General features: G+C 40.4%; 1 protein-coding gene and 1 long non-coding RNA gene across 2 annotated transcripts in view; one reads left to right on the plus strand and one right to left on the minus strand.

Moving 5' to 3' along the window:
- The window catches only part of NSMCE2 (NSE2 SUMO ligase component of SMC5/6 complex), a 202039-nt gene that overhangs the window by 49448 nt on the left and 125960 nt on the right, over positions 1–26631 (minus strand). The gene's annotated exons all lie outside the window — the stretch shown is intronic.
- LOC142008429 (uncharacterized) lies at positions 6226–11651 on the plus strand. The gene is made up of 4 exons (XR_012644142.1): positions 6226–6793; positions 9063–9171; positions 10221–10327; positions 11444–11651. It is a non-coding gene; the product is annotated as an uncharacterized LOC142008429 (long non-coding RNA).

Raw genomic sequence — 26631 nt, forward strand, 5'->3', positions numbered from 1 at the left:
GGGCAGCTCCAGTGGTGGTAGCAGCTGCTCTGGTGAGTTTTCAGCATTTGGGGAGGTCATTTATTTTGAGCAGAGGGCAGGCTGTGGTGATCCTTTAACTTCTGTTGCACACCACTACTCTAGAATTAAGCTAAAGAGGGTCTCAGGCATTTAGGTGCTTAGACACCTAAATCTTACAAGCCCCAGCACAAAAACCAAAGAGAGGTTAAAATACAGCCAATCTCAACTACCTGACAGCCGTTTAGAAGTCAACAGTGTAACCTTACAGTCAGTCTTCATCAGTGGTGCCAAGAGACTTGCAGGGCCCTGGGCAAGGTGGTGGGGTGGCTCTGTGCTCCCAGAAAGCGTGGAGCCTTAGACAGAAACCATCCTTGGCCCCCCAGGCAGCCTTCAGAGATGCCTGGAGGTGCTGTGTGATGCTCCAATAGTTATTTAAAGGGCCCTAGGCATCCTTTTGAATTGCCGGGCCAAAGAGCAACTGCCCCTTTTGTGCCACCATCGACAGGCCTCATCTTCACAAGCACTTACTGTCGAGAATCATAGTAATATGCTCATATATGCATTCAAACCAGCATTGCTCAACTCTGAACATATTGCTAGCAATGTAAAAGCCATCCTGTGAGAATGGATAAATTAAATTACAATAAACAAGCCTTGTAGTCATGAGGGATATTCTGTTACTGTGATGTGATTGCAAGCTAAATAAGAGAATAGGCTAAGTGAGCAACTAAAAAAATATTTCATAACGCATCTAACACATGGGATTTTCTGTGAGAAGGCCATGGCTGAAAGACATTCCAAAACTCGAAACATGGCTTCATTATCTCTAGACAAATCCTATGAATAAACAATGACTGAATAAATGTGGAGGAAATCACCCTTGTCTTTCAGTAGTAAGACTTCAGTTTTATCAGCATTAAGAAGAAGGGATTCCAACATAGCCAGCTGGCAATATCATCCCCTCATTTCTTCATGGTAGATGCTGAACTTACAGGTTCTCCTGAGCACAAAGTCACTGATATTTACCAGCAGCTTACTGATGGAGGCTTCCTGCCATGTTCAGATGTCTCCAAGAGGCATCTTGTTGGGCAACATGGGAGACAGAATATAGCCTTGAGCGTTGCTGCATTTCAAAGCCTTTGATGATGACACATGCACTGTCAGCACCAAATGAACCATTTCTCAGGAATGACTACTACCACTAAGCAACAGTTCTTGACACAGAAGCAATGTCCTTTATTTGCCAAAGCAATAAACTTATGGTCAAAAAAAAATTTAGAGGTACTACATATTCAATGTGGCACAAACCAAGATCAAAAAGTAAATGAATAAGTGAACCTAACACATGTGGAATTAAACCTAAAGGAAAGTCAAGATTTGGGCTGCAACCTTTGCAGAATGGCCCTGATGTCGAGCACAAACAACAAAAAACACAAACACAAACCAAAACAACCCAAACCAAACCCAAACCCCTAAAACATTCTCTGTCTCCTTTCCATAAAAGAGAAGGTTAGAGGCAGTAGCTGAAATCCTGGCTTCACTCAAGTCAATGGCAAAAATCCTATTGACTTGAATCGGGCCAGGATTTCACCTTAGGTGGTTATCCGGAACTCTTGTATTAAGTGTTTTGAAATCTGCGGCAATGATCGATGATAGGCTTCTCTATTCAGTATATATTATGCAGTTTGAATCTCTCTAATACGGTACCCTTGGGACCTAACTGGTGTTAAACCAGAGAATTTGCCGGACCTTGGGAGGTCAATATTGTCTAGTTGTATTGACAACACTTCCACTGCTTACAGGGTTCTCAGGGGGTAAATTAGACATAAATAACAGCACAGAACACTGACAGCCAGGACTACTGGATGTAAACAAACTTTATGGGACTGCAGCAAACCTGGTCACATCCATGATAAGTGGACATCTGGCTAACTAAAATCAGGCCAGACCAGGGATGTTGCCAGGTCAGAGGGTGCTGGACTAGAGAGGTTCAACCTCTATTACAGTTAGTCTCTCGACGAATGTCCTGTCTATATATGAAGGAGCTCCCCTTATTATAGATGGGGAAAGTCCCCATATCAGTGGGCACACATCTGCTAGCCTTTAGTTTTGCAGGGCTCCTCATACAACAACTGTTAGTGAGAAACACACTTCAGGCCATCCAAACATTTTACAGTTTTTTCCTCAAGGAGCATAGTTTCACCAAGGGAACAATTTATCACCAGGACACGACTTCAAGGATGTATGTGGCACCCTCAGTGTATGCGTTTTTCATATGGTAATTAGGATTAATAGGACCTGCAGTCCACCACTTGAGAGCAGCAATAAACATGTTAATGAAATACTACCCACTTAGAACTGAGTGCACCCACCAACAGCCACTCAGCCCTAGACATTGGCTTTGAATAAAAAAAATAGACTTCACACCACAAAATATTGTAAGAGTATCAACAACCCAGAAAGAGTTTCACAGTGAGCTACATATGTTCACAACCTTGATTCTATCAAACTCCAAGTTTTATGATGCAATAGAAGTATTTCCTCTATTATTCAATAGACAGACATTCAGCTTTGCTGCCTGTGCCCATAATCTATTTATGTTATTGGTTTTGTTTAGTTAAACACTAGACCTAAAGGATTTATACATAAGTGTGGAGAATACTGACAGCATGATTTACTGAGCATTCTATTGTCCTATCAACTGCTGGACTTCAAAACCAGAGGCATTTTGGTTACAGAAAGATAACATTTCACATAGAACAGTTTATGAGCTAAATCTTTTCCCCCTGTTTGGTTCAACTGGAAATAACTGAGTAATTTTACTAATTGTTATCATCCTCATTTGTTTGTATTCTGGTAATGCCCACTTGTGCAAGATGCTTTCCACAGATTTGCACATAATTCCTGTCAGCAGAGCTCAAAATCAAGAAAAAGCTGGGAAAAGCCATCCTAATTTAATTGTCTATTTGTTGTATTGCTTCAAATAACAGAGTTATACACAGCTTAATACATCAGTCTGAAGGTGCATCACACACTCCATGGATGTTGAAGCCATGACTAAATGTATATAAGTGCACCAAAGAGAATATCCCAGCATTAGCAAGTAATATGAATGTTCTTTAACGCCGCCTTCCTCCCTCTCTCCCACCGCCACCTGCATTTCAACAAATATTTAAACTGTAAGTTGTTTGGAATGACAGGGGCCTGTCATTTTTAACTAGTCTGAAAAGTACTACATATATAAAAGCTGTAGATGTAAGATGACTATTTAGCCAAGGATTTTCTTTGCTTGTTTTATTATTTGCAAAGGGTAGATTCAACTATATTTCTCTTAAATTTTCCATCCAATGGCACTGGCTTAATTGGCTTGATACCAATTTCACTTTTTGCATAAGTCTGTTCCTGATTTATGCTGGTGCAAGTGACAGGGCAGTAAGCCCCAATGTCTCTTCTTTACAAGAGATGCTGATGCCAGCCCTTTTTTACTACAGCTGTATGGACTTCACAACATCTACTGTACCTCTCAAAGGTACTGTCCAGGCCCTACAATTTTTAATCACTGTTAAATAGTTCTGCAATGAGCAACATGTGAAAACATTTGTCATCCCAATAATTTGTCTAACATGATGTCTGTTAATGGACTGCTACACACCCAATAGGATTTTGGGTGTAGATGCTCGGCGTTTTTTCCCGACAAAAGCCCAGTTTTGCCAGGAAAAAAGCCTCTTGTGTAGACGTAGCTAATGTGTCCTGAGTACAGATATAGTCTTGCAACGTTGCCAAAAGGCTAAAATAGTTTCTATCAAGTGTAAGGCTAGAGATAGTTGACTGATGGGCAGGTAAACTCATTTTTGCTTCTTGCAAAAACAGCTCCTGATGTAAGTTGAGTCCCCACACTGATCTAGTCTCAGCTGATCAGATTCAATTCTGATTTATGGGAAGACAGGTCTCCTACTCCAGGAGCACTAAGCATTACTCGCTCCCTTCCTCCTGTCTCTCAGTAAAAGATCTTTTCACCTGCCCTCTGATGTTTCTGTGCCAATACTGTTGTACCAGTGAAAAGGACTGGGTCCCAAATCTGAGCATCCCCAAAAGACCATGAATTCTTTCCACTCCAATATATGTAGCTAAATCCCTCCGATCACTGCCAGATATACAGCTTTCGTCAAAGAGTCTGGGCCAGTATTGTCCCATGCAAATGCATTTTAAAAAAAACATCTAATCTGAAAGTGCATTTCACACTGGCTGGAAGGATTTTAGTAGTAAATATTTTGATCAGAGTGAAGCTGTGCACTTGGCATTTGAGACTTACCTGAGCCCTAGGTAGTTAGCACTGACAGAGGTAAAAAATGTACTGCCTGCCACACATGACTTTTCTTTAATTCCCTCCTCCCACTCTTCCCCACGCTTGCAAAATAATAAAATTTCAAACAGTTTATCATGAACGTCAGAATACTCTGTTTACACAAACCACATTTTCTGCTATGAAAAATATGCACTTTTTTTTTGCAGAATTTATTATGGGAACCTATATTTTGCCAAATACCATTTTTTTCAGTTGTTTTGATTTATAGTGATGCGCACACATGGCTCTGCAAGCAATATATTAAAAAAGACAACATTGCTGCATCTAAGGGTTTCCATTGTAAGGCACAATACTACAAACATGTATCTGTGTGAATATCGGCAAGGGACAAAGCACATATAGAAAGTTACTCATAGAAAAGCACGTTAGATGGATTATGGCCTCAGGACCCTAACCTGCATGAGCTGAGTGGCACTCAAGACATTCTGAGTGCCCTCAATTCCCATTCATACTCTCCCCTTCACTTTTAAAGCCCTTTAGTCTCACCTCATTTATCACATCAGCCCTAAAGCATCTCCAGGCTCTCTGACGTGCTGTCTCTTTGTAGAGACAAACATCCTGTCAAAATTCATAAAGTCATAATTTACTTCTTTTAAATTCCTCTTTAAAACCTTGCTTACATCTCAATCCAATCTAATCACCGCACTCTCCAAGCACATGCACAACACAGGACAAGTCAGCCTGTGAGGCCATGAGCCATGACACACAGTTTTATAAGGGTCTGGAAAAAAAGGCTCTGATTTCTGAATATTTTGGAATAAAAATGCCAGCTGTCTTTGTTAAAACCTGGCTTTCTGTGTTTAGTTTAAAATCAAAACTGAACCCTTAAAAGCAAATGCTGTCAGTCACTTTGTGCATATCCTATCAACAAGTAAGGTCATCAGTGAGCAAGAGAAACCCCTGTGTTTCTCCTATCCCACCCACATCACCTCTGCTGAGGTTCAGTCAGCCTCTCCTACCTACTCAGCAGTCAGAGTCAGACAGGATTTGGAGAAAGATGATCTAGTGATCTAGGTGCTAACCTGGGAGCTGGAAAAAAAAAGAATTCCTTATTCTGCCACAGAATTTGTGAGGGATGTGCAAGTCACTTAGTCTGTGTTTCATCTGCAAAATAAAGATAACAGCACTTCCCTCCCTACTTCACAGGAGCACTGGGAAGAGAAATATATTAAAGATTGTGAAGTGCTCAGATGTTACAGTAAGGTGAGCTGTATAAATACTGAGGACTAGACTAAGACTAATAACACGTAAATACTGTGAAGCACTTTAATACCTGGAATTTTGAAAAGCACCAGATATATCCAGCCTACCCTACATTCTATTCCCAGAGATTAATCATGAAAGTTTAAGAATGGTGCTTCAGGAAAACCATATAAATTAACTGAGCAGAACAATACGCACACTCACAGAGATATAGTGAAAACAGTATAATTATGTTATGTTCTGCTCAATTAATTTAACAGATGCTTTGTGCTGAATAAAAATCAAGTTTGCCGCATATAAAACAAGTCTGTATACTCTACCTATTATAGATGAGGTAGGTAGTGCCACCTGTTACTAAAGTTCCTCGACATTTCACATTATAATGTCCTCTTTACAGTTGCTTCTAACTTCGCCAAACTGTAACTGTTTGGCTTGAAATTCTCCATCTCAGGTGTCTGCCTCAGACTGAACGCTATGAAAAAAATGGAGTCAAATGAGTTCAACTATTTTTTAGAAAAGAACAGCAACAAGTAGATTGGTTTTCCTACGTTAAATTCTGATAATCTTTTCTTTAAACAACTACATCACCCTAATGCTTTGAAGCAGGGACTTGAAATTCAGCCTGTGTGTTAGGGATGTGCTTTTTGATGGTTTTCATAATCTATTAAAATTTGCTCAGGTTATAAGTCTCTGAAAAAAAATACTGTTTGCACATGCTCAGTAGATACTTCAGATTATAGCCGCTCAATTCCCCAAAGATTTTGTCTGCACTGGACATGTTCCAGCCTGGGGCTGAGAAGGCCTTTCCCTGCAACTGCAGCTTTTATGCTGCTGTGTTTTTCTTTTGGGTCCAGGAACATAAACAGAGAATAGAAAAACTGTTCTCAACGATCTCCTGCTGGGCATATGCAGGACAGAGGAGGAAAAATAAGAATGCAGGGGTGAAAGTTGCTGAACCTGTGTGGCAAAGCAGACCAGGAGAAGGAGCATGGGGGATGAAACTCGGATTAGAGGCTGCTGTTGTTAGTAAGTGTGAGAGTGGAAGAAACTGTGACCTGGCGTTGCGGGAGGGGGGTGTAGGGAGGCAGGGAAATGGAGGAGATTTGGGACTGGCTGGGCAAGAAGACAAACCCTGTAGGGTGACAGGATGGAGGGAAGGAGAGAGATGTGAAGAGGAGAACAAAGACTGGCTGGACAAAGACCTGGACAAGAAACTGTGGATGGGTGAGTCTGGAAATGGCTGGGAAAGAAACTGGGAGGCTGGGAATGGCAGCGAAAGGAGACTGGGAGTGGGTGAGAGACTGAGGCAGAGAGTTTGCAGGGGTGACATTAGGATTTGGTGGCCAAAGAGACTGGAAATAGGATGAGAAGCCCAAGCTGTGGAGACTGGGACTTAATTAGCTGAGGAGAATGGAACTAATGTACACCCCTGTAACATTGTAACTTTTAAACTAAATCCCAGGGAAGTCATTCTCTGTGTTTTAGTCTACCTTTTTTTAGTTGCTTGGTAACACCTCATAATCAAGTATGCATTATCCCATGTATCTTTTGTTTTGTTAACGAAACACCCTTTTTAAGGCAATGATTTAATTCCTGAGTCCTAAAGCAGATTCTATATGTATGTATGCCTAAACCGAAAGGTTAGCTATCAGAGACTGCAGTTTGCTCTTCTCTTTGTTCTCAAGCTCTCTCCTAAAAGAGGGTTAAGAGCTTGGGGTTACCTCACAGGGAGGCATCCCAAGTTTGTCCTCCAGGGTTCTAAAAAGGGGTTTTCTCACTTGGCTGGTAACAGCTACCTCTCAAGGTCAGGGATTCTGTGACCTTGGGAAGCTTTTATGCAGAAGCCTATAGAGGCAAGGTATTTTTAAGGTCTCTTGCAGGCCCCCACCTTCTGCCCTCGGAGTGTCAGATTATGGAATAGCCATCTGTTTTCACCCAAAGACATCCATCCAGAGCCTGGAATGAAAGCCAGGATTCCCAAGTCTTGTCATTCCTCTGCTGTCAACCAATATCTGTGAAAGACTGTGGCAAAGTATCCTTTGTCAGTGCCAGTCCACATAGAAATTGATAGCCTACTACTGCTATTAGTTACACCTTTAGCTCAAGAGGCAGAGGTCTGTTCAGTGGGCCTCAGTAAGTTCCAACCCTGCCGATGAAACATATAGGTATAAGTAGGATGCTTCATGATGGAAGTTCTCTGTCTTCAGTTTGCTTTTTAAAAACAGGAAATCAGACACTGCACTATGTAGTGCTAATACTCTGAATAATAAGGCCTCAAATGCAGAATCTAAAATTCATGAATACATCTATCATACATCTCTATGCACCTCCGTTCACCATGTACAAATTAGGGATCAAATCCATGCATCTCACAGGGGTGTTGTAAAAAACAATTTTCATGGAGCACTCAAACATTATAGTGACAAATGACATTAAAAAGCCACAAGGAAAATAATGCTATGGTCTAAAGAAAAAGGTTTGACTAGTGCACAGTAAATGAGGCAGAGGTCCACATACTGAACAATCAGGATAAAGCAAAATATTAGATAGCTTCTTATTAAATGAGCATTGTCTATTCTGTGGACTGAATGAGGCAGGAATTCTGTGGAAAAATAGTATGTGATCATGTAAATAAAGGCTATCATAATGTTCACACAAAAGGAGGACAAATTAAGTTTGCACAGCAACATGAATAATGACATTTTCTAACTTGGAAGTGCTTAACTTTGCAACCTTAATAATGTCCTTTAAGTGTAGTTGTTGTATGTGCCTACATATAATATGCAAATACATGCTCATACAGGATGTTCTGTACAGGCATATAGGTACACTGAGACTAACAGAGTTAAAATAAAACTTTCAAAACTATCAATGTATTCAGCATTACTGTCTAATAAATTTAACAAATTAATGTACAGTGTATGTTACATTCATGTATAACAGCACTTTGAAAATATATTTTCAAGCTCATTTGAACTTACAACCAAGCTTAGGACAAGGAATGATGAAATTTCAAATAAAATCTAATTTTGTTTAATGAACTAACCATGGAGGTATTGTGAAAGTATTGTGCAATCAGATGCTTAGCTAATTATTGCGAGATCAAATAACCGTTGCCATAGTTACTGCACAGTGTTTTCCATAATCATTTTTATCTCTTCAATAAATCTTTGTGATGCAACACATATAAAAACGTTTACTGTACCATGACTATATTGTTTTGAATGGCATTAGTTATGACTTATTTGTCATTCTGATTATGTTCACATATTTGACAAAGGACCATAAGACAGTATCTGCTTTACTTAACAGAGGAACAGTTGTGCTTACAGCTTCTTTGCTGCAGTATGGTAACTCAAGTAGTTAAAGTAAGCATGGTACTTTCCAATATGAGATGGATATATTTATGTTGCTTTGTTTCTCGTTAAAATGAACATTTTTTAAAAACAAAAATGTAATCTCTCTTGCCCTCTCATCCCTGTTTGTATTACAGGTATACTTTGGTGTTGTGCAGCGTATCAGAGAATACAGTGAACTACCCAGTTACTGAAAATAAACAAACAAACAAAAAATCTGGGTTCTGAGTTATTCTATTTAAAAAGGTCAGTATCAAAATGCTGAAATGTTATCATATAATGTAAAAAAGGGGTTTCTCTGCTCATTGAAGCTGGTAGTTAAATACTCCTGTATAGTCCGATACAAATCTAGGGCATAGTGTCAGCAAGCAGTTTTTGCAAGAGCTGTTTTGAAGGGCAGGTTCCAAATGTCACAATCTTCCTAACGCTACATGGTGCACACAACTTTTATTTATACAGTCAGAGTAGTGTGAATGTAGATAAGGGAGTTTCATAGATTGAAGTTAGTCTCTAAATTAATCTAAATTTGAAATTGCTTAGGATCACCAACGTAGCTCAGTCAAGTTGAGATTGTGCTGACCCATGAACTCTCTCAAAATACAAGCTCTAAGATTTCACTATTTGTTTTTTTTCTAAGCAATTCTGATTCTGGTAATGAGCCAACCTACCACACAACTGCATGGTGGTGGCTTGGTGAATGACTCTACCACTCTTCTTGGCCTTGCCATTCTTGGGCTTCAGAGACTTAACCTGGTGAAATGTTCCTTAAGAACAGTGTGGTTTGCAGATGAACTTCAGGAAACTTGAGCTCCCCAGTGGAGATCCTCAAACTTCAATATTTGTGTTTGGCTTTATTACAGAACAAAACCTGAAAATGAGAAATGCTAGACTGCCTCCATGACAGATGAGTCAGATGCTAGCTGTGTGGGAAAAGGAACACAAAAATTTGTACAAGGCTTTCTGTGCTAAAGCAATAGCTTGTAATTTCACATATATCCTGCCCATTCTCACAAGACTCAGCAGAATGCCCTAAAAAACTGGCCTTGTGGGTCTGGATGTGCTCAGTGGCAAATTACCCATCAGCTGCATTGTGAGCGAGATTGGGGGCTTTATGAATCTAAGAAAGTTTCACTAGCGACACTGTGCTTTAAGCTGAGTTAAACAAATCGATATGCTTTCTAAAACAAAGGGTTATGTGGGTTTCTCTCACGGGGTTCAATTCAGGCAGACTCTGGAGCTCTCTCAATGTTAACTTAGCTAACATGACATATTACAATGCCACTCTTTTTTTGCAGTGAATCTTTTGTACAGCAGACCCATCCAGTTGAAGAGCTCATTGGGGATGGAGGAAATCCTCTTTCCAGACCGTATAAGAAACTGGGATGGGAGAAGGGAGGGTTAGGTAAGATCACCATTGCATGCCAGTGATTTGTGATTGCTGGAATGGGCCCTGGGAATAGCCCACAACTGTATAGTTTAGAGCAGACTCAGCGGATCTGAGCTGTGCAAAAGTGGGGCTTTATGAATAGAGGCTACAAAGTAGAAGGTTCTTGTATCTTTACAATCAGACTTGGGTGTTGACATCTGGACTAAAGTTAATGATTAATTGGTGTTGTATCTCTCAATCTCATTTTCCCAAGCCAACGTACAGTTTCATTATTAAGTTAGGTAAGTCCAAATGCACAGGTCAGGGAAGCTCTTGGCATGTTCCCATATTGAAATAGCTGTCTGGAAGTGATGTGCTTAAAGGATAAATTGTAATCTATTAAACACTCTTCTTCAGAAAGTAGATATCAACTCCAGCTGTATCCCAAGGACGAATGTTAAAGCTGAGAGATGAACTGTCTAGTTACACTCAGGCAAACCTGGTTCCATGAACTTTTACAATTTTTAAAAACTATCTACAGAACAAATTCTGCATTACTCGTTCAGAACAATTGTGTGTTTTGCCTTAGCAAGGGCTGCCAGATGTGGATCTACAGTAATAGAAATACCATTTAATTTTGAATATAAATCTATAAATGTGATTGAGTATATTCACATTGCCATCATCTTCAGGGATACACAGTCCCCATCCTGCACATCATGGACAAAAGAAGGAATTCCTGTGGAAATGTCACCTTTTTGTGCAAGCTCTAACCTTTCATTAAAAAGAGGAAAGAAAAATAAATACAACGAGAGGTCCTCTGGCACCTTATAAACTAACAAATATTTTGGAGCATAAGCTTTCATGGGCAAAGACCCACTTCATCAGAATATCTTTTAGTCTATAAGCTGCCTCAGAACTTCTTGCTGTTTTTGAAGATACAGACTTAACACAGCTACCTCTGAAAAATAAATACATAACATTGGCACACAGAGCAAGGAACCTGCCTAACTTTACCCATATTCTCAGCCCATCATGCATCCTGTTGCATTCCTCATCTGGGCTCAGATACCTAGGTAACTACAATGGCCAAGAACGTTTGTTATCATCTGTTCTCACTACAATGGTGTGCCTTTTTTTCTTTTAAATCAGATGTCAACTTAGCCACTGTTATCCATCATGGCTCCCTTCAGGATAGATTGTAACACACCCAGCGGATCTCCCAAAAATTTCAACTGGTGCTGAATGTGGATACCAAATAAAGGGCTGCTTGGAGCAGATTTTGATCTGTGGTCTACACTGAATGTTATTGTTGTAGGGGGGTTTCCAAGTGCAATTAAAGGTATAACTTTTAAGAAGCCTTAAATGAATTACCTACAGAGACAGACTCTCTTTTTCTGTGATTCTGTTGTAGCTGAAAAGCTGAAGAGAGCCTGATTTAATTGGGACAATCTAGAAACAGAGCATTTGTGGAATTTGCTTTCTCCTCAGTGTGCCAGAACACAAATTCAAGAACTCAGGCACTGAGATCCTGTGGGCAACATATGTCATGATAAGCAGCTAAGCAGAGAGCCTTGGACAAGAGACAGGTGTTTTTAGGGACTGGAAAGGAGGGAAGAGTAGAAGATTGGAAAACAGAGTTTAGTTTTAGTTGATCTGGGAGAGTCATAGCTTTGGAACACTGGTCCTAATTTTTATTTGGAAGTTTTTATGAAATCATACATTTTATGCAAATGCCTATCAAAGAAGCACATATGTTTACATGCACGCACACAAACTATGCTCTTGATTCTCCTCTGACTTACACCATTTTTACAAGTGTGACTTCAGTGCAGTTGCTCTCAATTTATACCAGTGTAAGAGAAGAACAATGCCGTATGCCTGTATCCACACAAAATATTCTTCATACCATTACATAAAACTCATTTACAAAAACCTTTCTGAAAAGCTTTCATACTATTTCACTCATTTCCTCACCTGACTAGCTTTTAACCAAATAGAGATGTTTTCCCTGACCCATTTTCAAAGCTAACTAATCCCTAAATCCTCCAGTTATGCAATTTGGATGGATTAAGTATTTGTCATGAGAAAGTCTTCATTTGTTTAAAGTAAATAAAATTCAGTAGTTTAAACACAGTTCATGAATTAAGTTCCATTAATAAAATACTGGCTGTTGTAACAAGGAGACTTGCAAAGCAGCTCAGTTGGATGTACTTGATATAAGCTTTTGCCCATAGCTAAGGCTATGTGGTTTGTTTCACAGAAGAATAATGTTTTTATGTTTAAAATATTTGTTAAATGTCTGCAAAAGTATTATTACAGTTATATTAATATTGCAGTAGTACACAGAAGCAAACCTGACTAGGGCTCCACTGTCCTAGGTACTTGACAAGCACAGAAAATAAACAGAACCTTGAAAATCTGTGGATATCTGCTTTATATCTGCAGTGGTGAGTCAGACAAGTGGGGTGAATTGATTTTGTGGGTGTTGGCAAAGACAAGGTATCATAAATAATAGGATGTATATAATTCTTAGCCTATCAGGAGCAGTAAGCACAACAGACTATCTGCTTCAACGTTATTAGATTGCAGTACTCTGCAGGCATTACGGTAGAGGTCTGAGGCAACTTGGAGGACAATAATGTGGCAGTTTATGGACATTGCTTTGGAGTTTTGCCCTATGTCTATGATGTGCCATGACACAAAGCATGAAGAATAGTGACAGAGAGATAGCTGTGTTAGTCTGTATTCTATTAAAACAAAAAACAGTCAAGTAGCTCTTTAAAGATTAACTATAATTTATTAGGTGATGAGCTTTTGTGGGACTGAAGAAGTGGGTCTGTCCCATGAAAGCTCACCACCTAATAAATTATTGTTAGTAATTAAAGTGGTACTTGACCTTTTCTTTTTTTTTTTTAAAAGCATGAACGCACTTATGAGAGAAATGAGCCATCAAGAATGGCAATGTTATCAAAAGGAAGGAAGACAAAAAACAGGAGCCAAAGGAAGGTTTGAAAAAAGGACTAGAAAACTTATGGTAAAATTATGTTAACATAATTAACATATTCTTTTAACAGGAACAGGCAAAGAGGAAAACAACCCTCCCCATGCTTTGAGGCATAAGCTAGCCTCTAAATGAGGACGCTGGGAAGAAACTGCTTCTGTAATCAAGTTATTCCGTAGGGTTGACAGATGCTTTTAGTGTAGACGTAGCCTTAGGGTATGTCTACACAACAGCCTTATTTCAAAATTATCTACGATGGAAGAGATATTCTATAATAGTCTATTTCAAAATAACACAGCTAGACACAAAATTTATGTCAAAATAGCACTTACTATTTCAAAATACAGCTTCTACTCACACAGGACGTGTCTACACTAGCCCAAAACATCGAAATGGCCATGCAAATGGCCATTTCAAAGTTTACCAATGAAGCGCTAAAATACATATTCAGCACCTCATTAGCATGCCGGCAGCGGCAACACTTTGAAATTGTTGCAGCTCGCTGCCGCGCGGCTTGTCCAGATGGGTCTCCTTTTTGAAAGCTCCCCGGCAACTTCGAAATCCCCTCATTCCTACCTGCTGTTAGGAATAAGGGGATTTCGAAGTTGCCGGGGTCCTTTCGAAAGGAGCCCCATCTGGGCAAGCCAAAGCAATTTTGAAGTGCCGCAGCTGCCGGCATACTAATGAGGTGCTGAATATATATTTCAGCACTTCATTAATAAACTTCGAAATGGCCATTTGCATGGCAATTTCGAAGTTTTGGGCTAGTATAGACGTAGCCATAGAACCTACTTCAAAATAGAGCCATTGGACTCACTATGGCTTATTTCAAAATAAGCTCTATTCCTCGCAGAATGAGGTTTACATATTTCAAAATAAGCCAATCGCTATTTTGAAAGTATTTTTTGTGTTGTGTAGATGCTAGCAAAGTTATTTCAAAATAACCTTGCTGTGTAGACCTATCCTAATTGTCCTTGCTGAAGTTCTTGTATTTTCCTCATGAGCATTTGGTTCTGGCATCAGCCATAGGGAAATACTACACCAGAGGGATTAGATGCATAGTGAACAAATGCAAAATTTGGTGGTTCTTAGATTGCTTCCTTGGAGGTCTGAATTTTTAAATTTAGAAAAAGCTATCTTGAACAGACATAAAAGAAACTTCATTGGAGCAGTACTGGGAGAAAAGCACTCATAGTAGATATTGTGTAAAGGAACTGAGTATTAGAATGGATTAAGGGCATGAAGGCATGTGTTCCACTAGAATATAATACCTACTAATTCAAAGTCCTTCCCGAGATATTTAAGCATGGAAAAAATGGGAACTCAGAGGTATAATTTCCTTTTTAAATGTTATATTTGTGGTTCTTTATAAGGTTTTACTTTGATTACTATAACTATCTTATACTTTTAAAATACACTGTAAAGTTTACACTTTGTAGGTATGTATGTATGTCTGTATGTACTAGTACAACTTTATATGACCCCAGCCTCATGCCAAGTTCTGCAGCCTGACTGTGGTTGACAGAAGGTCTGTCTGGGGGGTGGGGAGAGAGAGCGAGAGTGTGGAGGGGGTAATAACAAATTCCAGCTGCCTTACATGAGCCAGCTGACATTGGATCAATGCACTGTAGCCCCTTGATACTATTAGCATTCTCCTTCTGTTGTAATACCTACAATGGAATTAGTGCAATGCTCCCAGCTTTGTGTGTGTAATGGGAAGTGAATTAAAAGAAGCTGGGCACTGAACCACAGATTGCTTTGAAAGTGTTTCTTCATGCATGGACTGCTAAGGTGTAAGACAAGGGTTCCAAAGGACTCATTAAACAAACACACTGGAAAGTTAATTAAAAACTGTATGAAACTTTTTATAGAATTTTTCTTCTGGATCTTTATTTACTACCACAAACTGGTTTCCTGTTGGGAGTATATATTATATAAAATCCCTTTCCCCATATTTGTTTATTTTTAATGGCCTTTTGACCAAATTTAAATTTAATTTGCATGAATAACATTGCCCGTGCTAGGTTGTGCATAGCTAGGCTACCAGTGGGCATCTTGGGTGGCAAAAAGCACTCCTTTTCTGTTCAGAACTGATCACTGAAATTGATTTTCCAGGTACAGCTGGGTGGAATTTTTCAACCAATTTTTGGGGAGGCTGGTGATGGCATTAGGGGTTGGAATGCAGATTCAATGTCACTGTAATTCTATCTAACACTGAAGGTTAAGAAACAATGATACAGTGTCTACCATGAGTGCTTTCTTTAACAGTTCTGCTCCAGTGCATTTTCTTTGATGTTGGTTTAAAATAACTTTCTCTAAATTCAAAAATTCAAACCTCCAATGAAGCAAACTAAGAACCAGCAAATGTTGCGTACTTGCTAATCTCAACCCACAGTACTGCAAAGTTTAAAGTAACAGGACAAAGACACACAAAGAAGCTCCCAGAAAAACTTTTTTGAGTGAATCTCAATTTTAAGTCCACAAACCCTGAAACACTATTGACGGTCACAATTGGCCTGGAAGGGAAATATAATTTTTCCTCAGATGTTCCGTCACGATTTAGAAGATGTTCACTTCAAAAAGAATGTGCCATTTCTTCTCCAACTCAGCTGTCATGCTTTTACATGCATCTGGATTGACTTAAGACTCCCCTTTCACTTGAAACAAAGTTTTCATTCTATTTCAGGACAATCATTTATACTAAGGGCATTCTAGCTGGCACCACAGGAGGATTTAGAATGCTTCTCTCTGATGTGGACACAGCAGTGCTGACACATACCATCATTTCCCCCAGAAATTGAGCTTTCCTCTCAGTGAGGGACCTCATTACAGCTATGGGATGTCAGTGGTAAAGAATGCAGCAGCCCCCCTTTCTAAATAGAATGTGTTACCACGAGTAGAATTGGACAAAACAATGGCTAAACAAGCTTAAGTGCCTGTGGAACACAGCTATTGGGATAATTCTCCTATACAGTAGGGGTAAAATTTACCATAAGGCAGAGGGCCTGCACAAGGATCTACATGTGACAGATCTAGCAATCTTCTGCAATAACATTGAAAAACCAATGTATTCAGTTTATGTATTACATACATAAACTTTCTAGGGGTATAACAAAACAAAACAGCAGTCATGTAGCACTTTAAAGACTAACAAAATGATTTATTACATGATGAGCTTTCATGGGACAGACCCACTGCTTCAGATCTATAGAATTTCCAGTCCAGACTCAGCTATATAGCACAGAGGTCCAAAAACACTGAAATAAAAACTGACAAATCAAATACATAGAACTGAAGGAGCGGGGTAAGGGGTGAGGGAAGTTAAGCGTCTTGGTTGAGATAATTATGAACATCAAGGGAAGGGAAGCAGTCCTCGTAATGTGTGAGATAATTAATGTCTTTGTTCATAACAAGTGCTAATGTCATTTTGTTAGTCTTTAAAGTGCTGCATGACTGCTGCTTTGTTTTGTTAGAATACAGACTACCATGGCTACCTCTTCAGGGGTATTTCTACACAACAGCTTTTGAAATTAGCTATTCCAGAAGAGCCTATTTCATGGAATCATAGAACACTAGAACTGTAAGGGACCTCAAGAGGTCATCAAGTCCAGGTCCCTGTCCTCTCAGCAGGGCCAAACACCATCTCTAAACCATCCCTGATACGTGTCCGTCTAACCTGCTCTTAAATGTCTCCAGCGATGGAGATTGCACAACTTCCTTAGGTAACTTATTCAAGCGTTTAACCACCCTGACAGTTAAGAAGTTTTTCCTAATGTCTAAGCTAAACCTCCCTTGCTGCAGTTTAAGTCCATTGCTCCTTTTCCTATCCTCAGAGGCCAAGGAGAATAATTTTTCTCCCTCCTCCTTGTAAACCTCTATGACGTACTAGAAAACTGCTATCATGTCCCCTTTAAGTCTTCTCCTTTCTAAACTAAACACGCCCAGTTCTTTCAGTCTTCCCTCATAGCTCATGTTCTCTAGACCTTTAATCATGCTTGTTGCTCTTCTTTGGACCTTCTCCAATTTCTCCACATCCTTCTTGAAATGTGGTGCCCAAAACTGGACACAATACTCGATTTGAGGCCTAATGAGCACTGAATAGAGCGGAAGAATGACTTCTTGTCTCTTGCTTTCAACATTCCTGTTAATGCATCCCAGAATCATGTTTGCTTTTTTTGCAGCAGCATCACACTGTTGACTCATATTTATCATATTCTGAAATAAAGCTGCTGCCCCCAAAAAATACATTTTGAAAAAGTACTTAGCTATTTCAAAAAACAGCATCTACACAGATAGAGCCTATTTCAAAATAGGCGCTATTCCTCATAGAATGAGATCTACCAATTTCGAAATAAGCCAACTACTATTTTGAAATTATTTCGAAACAGCGGTTGCATTATGTAGACACTAGGATAGTTATTTTGAAATAACTTTCCTGTGTAGACCTACCCGAGGAGGGCAATGTGACATATATTGCAAACCATGCAATATCTTCAAGGGTCCATTAGTTTAAATGAATAATGTACGTATCATTGACATCTGCTGCATGGAGGAGAGCTACCACAGTGCTCTGGTGAGTGGCGATTAAGGACAGGTCTACACTATATATTGTTCAGGGTGTAAGTGGTGTAGTTATACTGACCTAACCCCCGGGTAAAGCAACGCTATGTCAACAAGAGAGCTTTTCCCATTGAGATAGCTACTGACTCTCAGAGAGGCAGATTAACTGTGCTGTTGGGAGAAATTCTCCATTGGTGAAGTTACCCCATCACTGAAGCACTGCAGAGGCATAGCTGCACCATGCAGTGTTTTAAGTATAAACCCACCGTATGATAAATGAGCCAGGCTTGAACCCCTCGCTCACAGGAGGAATCTGGGGATGCTCACATATACTAGTCCAGACTAGATTCTCCACAGATAATAGATAAAGGAAGTATTTTTGGTTACATGGCCTCAGATAAAACTGACTCAGGGCCTTCCTTCTGATACAGCAAATACAGCAACTGCTATTGCTTTTATGTTTTCACTGTACTGCTATTAGCTTAAGAACAAATGTACTTGGTGAAGGCACACAGTTTGAGTCTGCTGTATTGTCCCATCTAGTAGCACTGAGACCACTTACAGAGAGAGTAATGAGTCTGCTCTACAGCCTTAGCTAATAGGAAGCTGACATTTAGCTCATGCAACAGAAGCTCATACCCTAAGCTCCAGATGTCCCCGGTTCAAGAGAGGACCAGGGTCCGCTGGTGTTACACTTGCTTAGAAAGAACTATGTGGCAACTTACTGCAGCAGGCAATCCACTGGTTATAGCCTTCAGAGAGAAAACAAAGCACAGGCACTGATCTGTTTAGGCACTCTGGCTTGTTGGGTATATCACAATGTAAACCAAGAAGCTGAGTACCCTTAAAAGCCATGTTTGGAGAGAAACAAACACATGCCATAGCCCAGGAGATGTGACACCTAATAGCTGAGAGCCTAAAAGGGGTGCCCTAGGTCAGGGGTCTCCAATCAAAATAGCAAGAGCCATTTTTTCACATTGAGTTACAAAATCAATACTTCAAGAGCTGCAATGCACATGAACACTAGACAGTCCTTAATAAATAACGTCAAACTGTAATTTTTGTAGCCCGTTTTAAGAACAGTGCACACACAATGATTCGTACCAGTTAGAAATTTAAGTTATTTTCACCCCTGCGTTGGAGAGCAAATGAGGACAATGAAAATGCTGCGCCTGGTGACAGGCTCTTAAGCAGGAAGGAGCAATGTTCACATCAACCCTCCGCACCAGTGTTTCTCAACGCCCTCCCTTTTTTTTTTTTTTTTTTTTTTTTTTTATAAAGTATCCCCTTTTTAAAAAATTATAACTACCCCCAGCCCCCTGCTTTAACCCAAAACCCCCTCCCCTCGTCCAGAGCCAGACACCCCCAACTCTCTCCCACTTCTCCGCCACTTTAACCCAATCTCGCCTCTCCTCCTCCAGAGCCTGACATCCCCAGTCCCCTCTCCCCCGCTGTAATCCAGTGCCACAACTCACTGGAGCCGCTGCCGCCACCACTATTGCTACTGCCACACACTTATCCCTTCAAGTGCTGGGGCGCTGCACAGCACTCCCATGGCTCCACACATTTTATTGCTCAAAGAGCTGCGTTCGGCTTGGGCACACATACTGCCCTCCCCCTAGACCTCTCTCATGTCCTAGGATCAACGACCTGCCAGCGGAGTGAGGAGCCCACTTGAGGCGAGCTCTGTGGCCATGCCTTGCCCGAGGGACTCTTGTCAGGGGGGCACAGTAGAGAGCCATGGAGGCGTCAGCAGCAGCAGTATCTGGAGCCGCAAAGGACACCTTAAAGGGCCGCACACGGATCCAGAGCTGCAGACTGCATACCCCTGCCTTAGGTTAACCACACACAGAATATACAAGTGCAGTTACACTGAAACTGTTAAACTATGTACCATTTTATCCTCATGTTAAATGCCTTATGTGGCACCTAATTTCTATGAGCCTCTGCACTGGGGCTTGTTCCACCTTATATCAATTTAAATTCTACATAATTTGAACTCTGTTGCTATGCTTTTATATGAATCTGGACATTACACTAATTTGTAATAGTAATCACTTGTTCAAGGATTGCAAAGGACCACTGTTTTAAATATAACTGACAACAAGACAGAAGGAACTACAGTAACTCGGTTTACCTTTTTGTTAGGTAAGTGACTGCTTAAAAAAATACCTCCCCCACTCAAAAATCTGAACTATTTCCCCCCAACAACCACCCCAAAGATATGTTTTGTTACTTTAAATCTAAGACAATACATTCCTGAGACTGTCTGGGGAAATGTGCATACATCAAACTGCTGTCTTTTTGCATTATTACAACAAAGAGTTCATTTATTTTAAATACACTGATGCCCAGTTTTTAGTTACCCAGTGGTCTTAAACAGCCAGAATTCATCTTACTGTCTGTGACAAACCACATCATTAATATTTTTGTTATAGTGAAAAAGAGATAAAACATGCCCAAATAGAGAATATCAATTAAAATTACAATATTTTATACTAAAATGCCTATATATTTCTACCATGTTGCTCATCTCTCGTTCTGTTACATTGTAAAGTAAATACCAAATGTTTCATCACATGTTTTGATGGTACACTCTCTGGACCCAGACATCTTGGAAGGTTGCATTACTCAGTCACTGGACCACTCTTCTAATGTTTAATGAGAAATGTTCCCACACTCGTATCCACAACCATAAACAGACTGGCTCACAGTCACACCTTCTCTCTGCATCATCCATGCAGCTCAATATGGCAGACAGATGGTCTGAAAATGACGAAGCAGGAAAGGATGGAGCATGAACAGAGTCAGTAATGCCAGAACTATTTTTAGGGTGGGGGTGATGAGTTGCGCTCCCCATTCCCCTTACCCTATTCATCTCACCATCTCAGGCCAACAGGAGCAGTGAGGGTAGTGCCTGAAAGCAGCGGGTGACATGCAGGTAAGTGCCCTTCATTGCTCAGACCCCCCACATCAGCCCGCTCCTGCATCCTCCCTCCCACCCAGACCCCACACCACAAGTCCACTTCCTGGCAGCCCCTTCCCACACTGAATCCCTCTTTTATGGCCCCACCCCAGAGCCTGGGGGGCCCAAAAATCTACTAGCCCTCATCCTCCACACTCTGAGGCTGGTGTGCTTCTCACATGTGTGGCCCTGAATGATCTTTAGTGGGTCAGTGGCCCTGACCAAACAAGGTTGCCCCCCCCGGATAAATCTTAGCCCTAGCCACATAATAACTATTCAGTTGTGAGTGAAATAGCTATCATCTTTAAATTCCTAGATTGCTGGGACCAAGAAACCATCTCCCTTCTGACAAAGTCTATTGGGACCATTTTGTTGGTACCCAGAACTCATCTTTAAAAGGTTAATGACAGAATATTCTCAGTTGCAGGCCCCCCAACTTTCCCCCCATGATTGTTTGTGACTGCTACAATATGATAGCTTTGTATTAATTTTTTCACTCAGGCTATTCTGAATTTTACCACGTTGTTTTTGTGTGTGCGCGCACACACACACACACATAGGTAAGCACAGTGCTTCTTGCATTGCTCCCCAAATTACTAAACTCCCTGACCAGGAAACAAGCTACTGTATAGTAACCAGTGTGACTAGCACAAGATTTCTGACAGGAAGTATCTAATATTTAGATCTCTCTTTAAAGGCATATTACTGTTTTTTATTTTAATTTGTACTTATTGATTTAGCATGATAAATGTGTTTTCTGCTTGAAATGAAAACTAGAAATCCTGACACAATCTGGCAATGAATAACTCTGTTGTAACACTTTACCAGATGGATGCTATTTAACAATGATGGGCAATCAGCAGCCTCTGAGCTGCATGCAGCTCATCAGGATTCAGTGTGTGGCTCGCAAGACATTTTGTTTACCATTGCCCATTCACTGGGTTGCCAGATCCCTGTTTTCCATCGACCTAATTTTTTGTCCTATCAATATCACTAAACTGATATACATGCAAAGCAAAGGCACATGAAGCAAGGTACATGCTGATTGCACACAACCTTGACTGGTAGATTTGGGTGCTCCCAAAGTGCTGCTACAGTTCAGTCAGCACACCCACAAATTGTAGATACACAAGTACAGTTACAAGTAGCAAAACTACCCTATCCTGGCATAGCATATGCTTATCTTGTGGCCCACTAAGGCTATGTCTACACTATATCAGAAGATCAACCCACTCAGGGTTGTTCTTCCAGGGTTTGATTTCGTGCCTCTGGTAGGGGCATGTGAAATAATCCTCTCAGGGGTTGCAGTCAACCCATGAGACTAGAGGAGTAAGGGAGCTCAATGGTAGAAACTCTCCCATTGACCTTGTTCAGTAAGAATGGCCAAGTAAGCTGAGGCCAGATAGGTCAATTCTAGCTACACAACTGCCATAGACAGAATTACTTATCTGCAGTTGACTTACTTTGCCTAGTGTAGACATATCTTGAGATGAAAGAAGGCCGTGGCCCACTTCCTAGCCTAAGTCACCCATTGCCGCTCTATAAAATGTAAAATTAAGAAAGAATATTTTACTTTTAATTTAATTTCAATTTATTCTCACCTCCAAGATGTGACCAGAGTTTACTTTCCTGTATTGCTACTGTAAACACATATCATCAGGAGATCATTATCTACAAAGACTTTAAAAAAAAAAAAAGACAGAAAACCCAATTTTACATCAGATAAACTTCTGATGTTTAATGAAGGGAGTCAGCTTAAAAAAGCCAAACAAAATATACTGATACAAATGAAAGCCTTTAAACAAACATTATTAACACTGTTCCCAAGGTGAGTTCTAGTCTTACAAACAGGTTACCAGGAATTTTTTTTTAAAAAACCTGGCAACATGTTAACATTATGGCTTACACTCCTGAATCAATATTAATATTTTTAGGCATCTTCACTTGCTTGTTATAAACGCTTTAACCATCTAAAGGTTCATAAGCAGAATAACCAAGGACAAGAATGTTATTATTTAAAATTAAGGCATTACATTAGTGATATATCCAATTTTAAGTTTGAAAAAGCAATCTTCTCCATTCTTCACTAAAAGGTCACTGTTCTGCAATGACACATTAAGCAATTGTGAAATTGAGCCCTTCAGAACCTGGTTGCAACTCTGGAATGTGACCATTGTTGTGCAATGAAGTTTGTCATCATCATATGAAAAAGCCATTGGGAAATAAATCTCTTGTTTACCTGCTAGCCACTGATAAAAATCAAGTGACTCACATACTGTAGTAGATTTCTAAACTAAAGAACTATGCTTGAACTGATGACACATCATCAATTTTCCTTTAAAATATTATCTTTAAACAATACTGTAATAACCTTTAAACATCCTACATAGATTACATTTTCTATTTTTGTTCTTTGCTCATAATCATAAAGAAGCTTAATATATTTACAGGTTCTTTGTTTCTTAAGAGTTTTCAATGTTTGCTACTTATTTTCCACCTAAAAGTACAGTAACGATGTTGTTTTGAATATCAAATATAATGTTAATTATATGTATGTCTCACACAGAGGCCTAACTTCTAATCAGCAAGAAGTAACAGAAGCAAATTAATGTATAAGAAGCACAGGAAAGAGCACGTGGTGCCAGACTCTGAAAAATATGAGAACAAAAATTCATTAACTGGAATCCTGAGAAACGAGCTACATACTTACCCTGTAATCATATTCTGTGACTGACACTGCAACATGATAGCCAAGGTTTTCAACAATAGGAACTAAGCTTTAGCATCCTAAATCCTTCTTAGGTACTAAAAGTAAGTGTTCACACAACAGTCATTGATGACAATTCTTTAAAAGATAGGCCTTGTATTTAGTTACCTCTCCATTGCGTTAATAGCCCAAGGCCTGGGCTTCAATACAAATTTGCATCACTATAGCTACATCTCTCAGGAGAGCGAAAACCCTACATTCAAGAGACATATTCATACCTTCTTAACTCCAGCTACAGAATTCTTTCGTGGCCTAGCTTGGGGGTGGGCAATAATTTTTTTTGGGTGGGAGTCTCCCAGAATTTGGTTAAGTGATCAAGGACTGCATTCTTCCATTATATTAATGGAGAAGGTGCAGGATCTGGAATTGAAGTTGGGTGTATAAGGGAGCTCAGGGTAGGGGATTTGAGTGCAGAAGGTGGTGTGTAGTCTGGGAGAGAGTTTGGGGGAAGGAAAGGGTTGTGACCTGGGGCGGGGGATTGGGGTGCAGAATCTGTGGGGGCTATATAGTTCAAGAGAGGCTTCTGACATGGAGAAGGGTAGAGGGAATGAAGGGTGTGGGATGGACCATGAGTATAGAAGAGGAGATGGAGAGGGTTTGGGCTGTGATTTGAGTCAGGGTACAGGAGGGGTTGGATGAGGGAGTGACTGGGACACCGGGTACACACTGTAGCTGGAACACACCTACCTAGGTAGCTCCCAGACAGCAGGCCAACAGGACCCTCAGGCAGGCTCCCTGCCTTCTATGCCCCTGCACACCACTCAAAGCGGACACCTTCAGGAACCATTTGCTTTCTGCATGCCATGTGCCTCTTGGCAGGAGTACTTCGCACACTGCCTGCACCACAAGCACAGCCCATGCAGCTCCCATAACTGCAAGATTATGCTGGTGGTGGGAGCAGCACAGGAAGTCCCCTGTGCCAGGAGCTCGCAATGCTCAAAGAAGCACAAGGCCCTTGCAGCCAGCCTTTTTGAGCGGCATATGGGATGCGGAAGGCAGAGAGCCTGCTTGAGGCTCCTGCTGGGCCGTGGGACAGAGGCAAGCTGGATCTGGCAGTTTAACAGGCTGGATGCACCCATGGGCCATATTTTACCCACCTCAACCTAGCTATTGGTTTTTGGAGATGTTGATTATTATGGCTAGGTCTACACTAGGCAACACAGTCGATTTCAGAGACACAATTCTAGATATGCCATTTGTGTAGCTAGAATCAACATATCAGAACTGGTTTACTTCCCTAGTGTATCTGAGCTTCTTCAGTTTCACATTGACATGCCTTACTCAACACGATAGTGTGGAGTACAGGGGTTGATGGCTAAGCACAGAGAGATCAGTTTTGCTGCATCTTCACCAGATGCTCAAAATTGAATTTTGGAAGATCAACAGCAGCGTGTCAATCTTCCTGTAAGTATAAATATGCCTTATGCTACCCCGGCTTCTCAAAATGGGGGTAGGGGAGCTGTGGCCTCTCAGCATGTAGCAAGGTTATTACGTGGGGTCACAACTGTTAGCCTCCATCTAAATCCCACCTTTTCTCCAGCATTTATAATAATGATAAATTAAAAACAATTTTTATATGTAAAAGGTCACACTCTGAGACTTGCTATGAGACACGGTCATCAGTGCAAAAGTTTGAGAACTGTGGTCTACACTAAAGTGCTACAGCAGTGCAGCCATGCTGCAGCAACATTTTAAGTGCAGACAAGCCCAAACTACAGGATGAAAATCTTCACCCTTGAAAGAGCTCTTCCAATTGAAACCTCTGCTTTGCACTCCTCCTTATTTTCCTCAATATCACTGGGCAGAGATTCAGCTACCTATACCTGACAGCATATATTTGTCAAAATATGAGCATTGTCATATTTCATTTGCAAGAGACCTGAAGTTTCTACATGTAGCTTCAATTGTTATTTAATAGCACATTATTTTCAATGCTCTTGTGACCAAGTTAGATGAAAACTCTAAATCTGTTCCACTTAAAAGGGCAAACCTTCACCATATTGTAAGTCTTTTAAACCTCTAATTTTTATGACTAGTCTCTGGTCTCTGAGAAATTCATGTCCCAGATGGATTTGTTTGCCAAGTCTTTCCTTACACAGATGCCTCTGACCAAAACTACAGGTTAGTGTACCAGCATACCACAAGGAGGGTAACCTGGTAAGGCAACAGGATGCCTGAGGCTCCTGAACAGAAAAAAGAAACTGGCAACCACCCAGGAAGTAGCCATTTGGACAGGTTCTCTCCTTATTTTCAGTATTTCACTGTTGGGAACGTGATCAATGATCATTTCTACAACTAGGCTACTGGATGCTGTAAATCTTTGATCATGTATGCCTTACAATCCATTTCAAGCAAACTTTAATGAACCATGACTACTTGTGTGATTTAAGGCTTGCAGGTTCAAGACTTTAATCAGCAAGAAGGTATCATAAATCCACCAATTTGCCACAACCCTTTTTTGGGACTTACATTGGAAAACAGTGGTTTGTGCTACTTTGAACACTGTATATGTTGCTTTGCTGCTTTTCCTTATATGTCTGTCTTTCCTTCACACATTGATGATTATATATATATAAACCCACTTCTGGATTCAAGACTGGGCAGGTAAGTGAAGAGACTGATTTTATAACATTTTAATTAGGAAAGGTTTCCTTTTGTAATGCTACAATATACATGTGTGTGAGAGTGCTGGATTATGTTCCACAATGTATTCCTTAAGTATTTATGGAAAAGCTTTGCAAGTGAGTCCACCTTTAGTGCCATACTGTGCAGCTTGTGTTTGATTACCTCTCTGTCCCCTGACAAACACAAAGCTTTTTATGCCTCTGCAAAAGGGGCATACACCACAGAGTCTCTCCTCATCCAGACAGCTGGTGTGCACACTTCTGTTTCCTTCTGGGAAGCAAAGCTCTATGGTCCTGCCCCACATTTTACTGTGTGTGAATGCAATTTGCAGTGTACTACGTGTATAGAGGAACAACTGTCCCTATCATTCTGGGGATCCTCTCAGAGCTGTTAAGCTTCGCACTGCCTCCTACACATAG

Source organism: Carettochelys insculpta, chromosome 2, assembly GCF_033958435.1.
Source record: "Carettochelys insculpta isolate YL-2023 chromosome 2, ASM3395843v1, whole genome shotgun sequence".
Classification (NCBI taxonomy): domain Eukaryota; kingdom Metazoa; phylum Chordata; order Testudines; family Carettochelyidae; genus Carettochelys; species Carettochelys insculpta.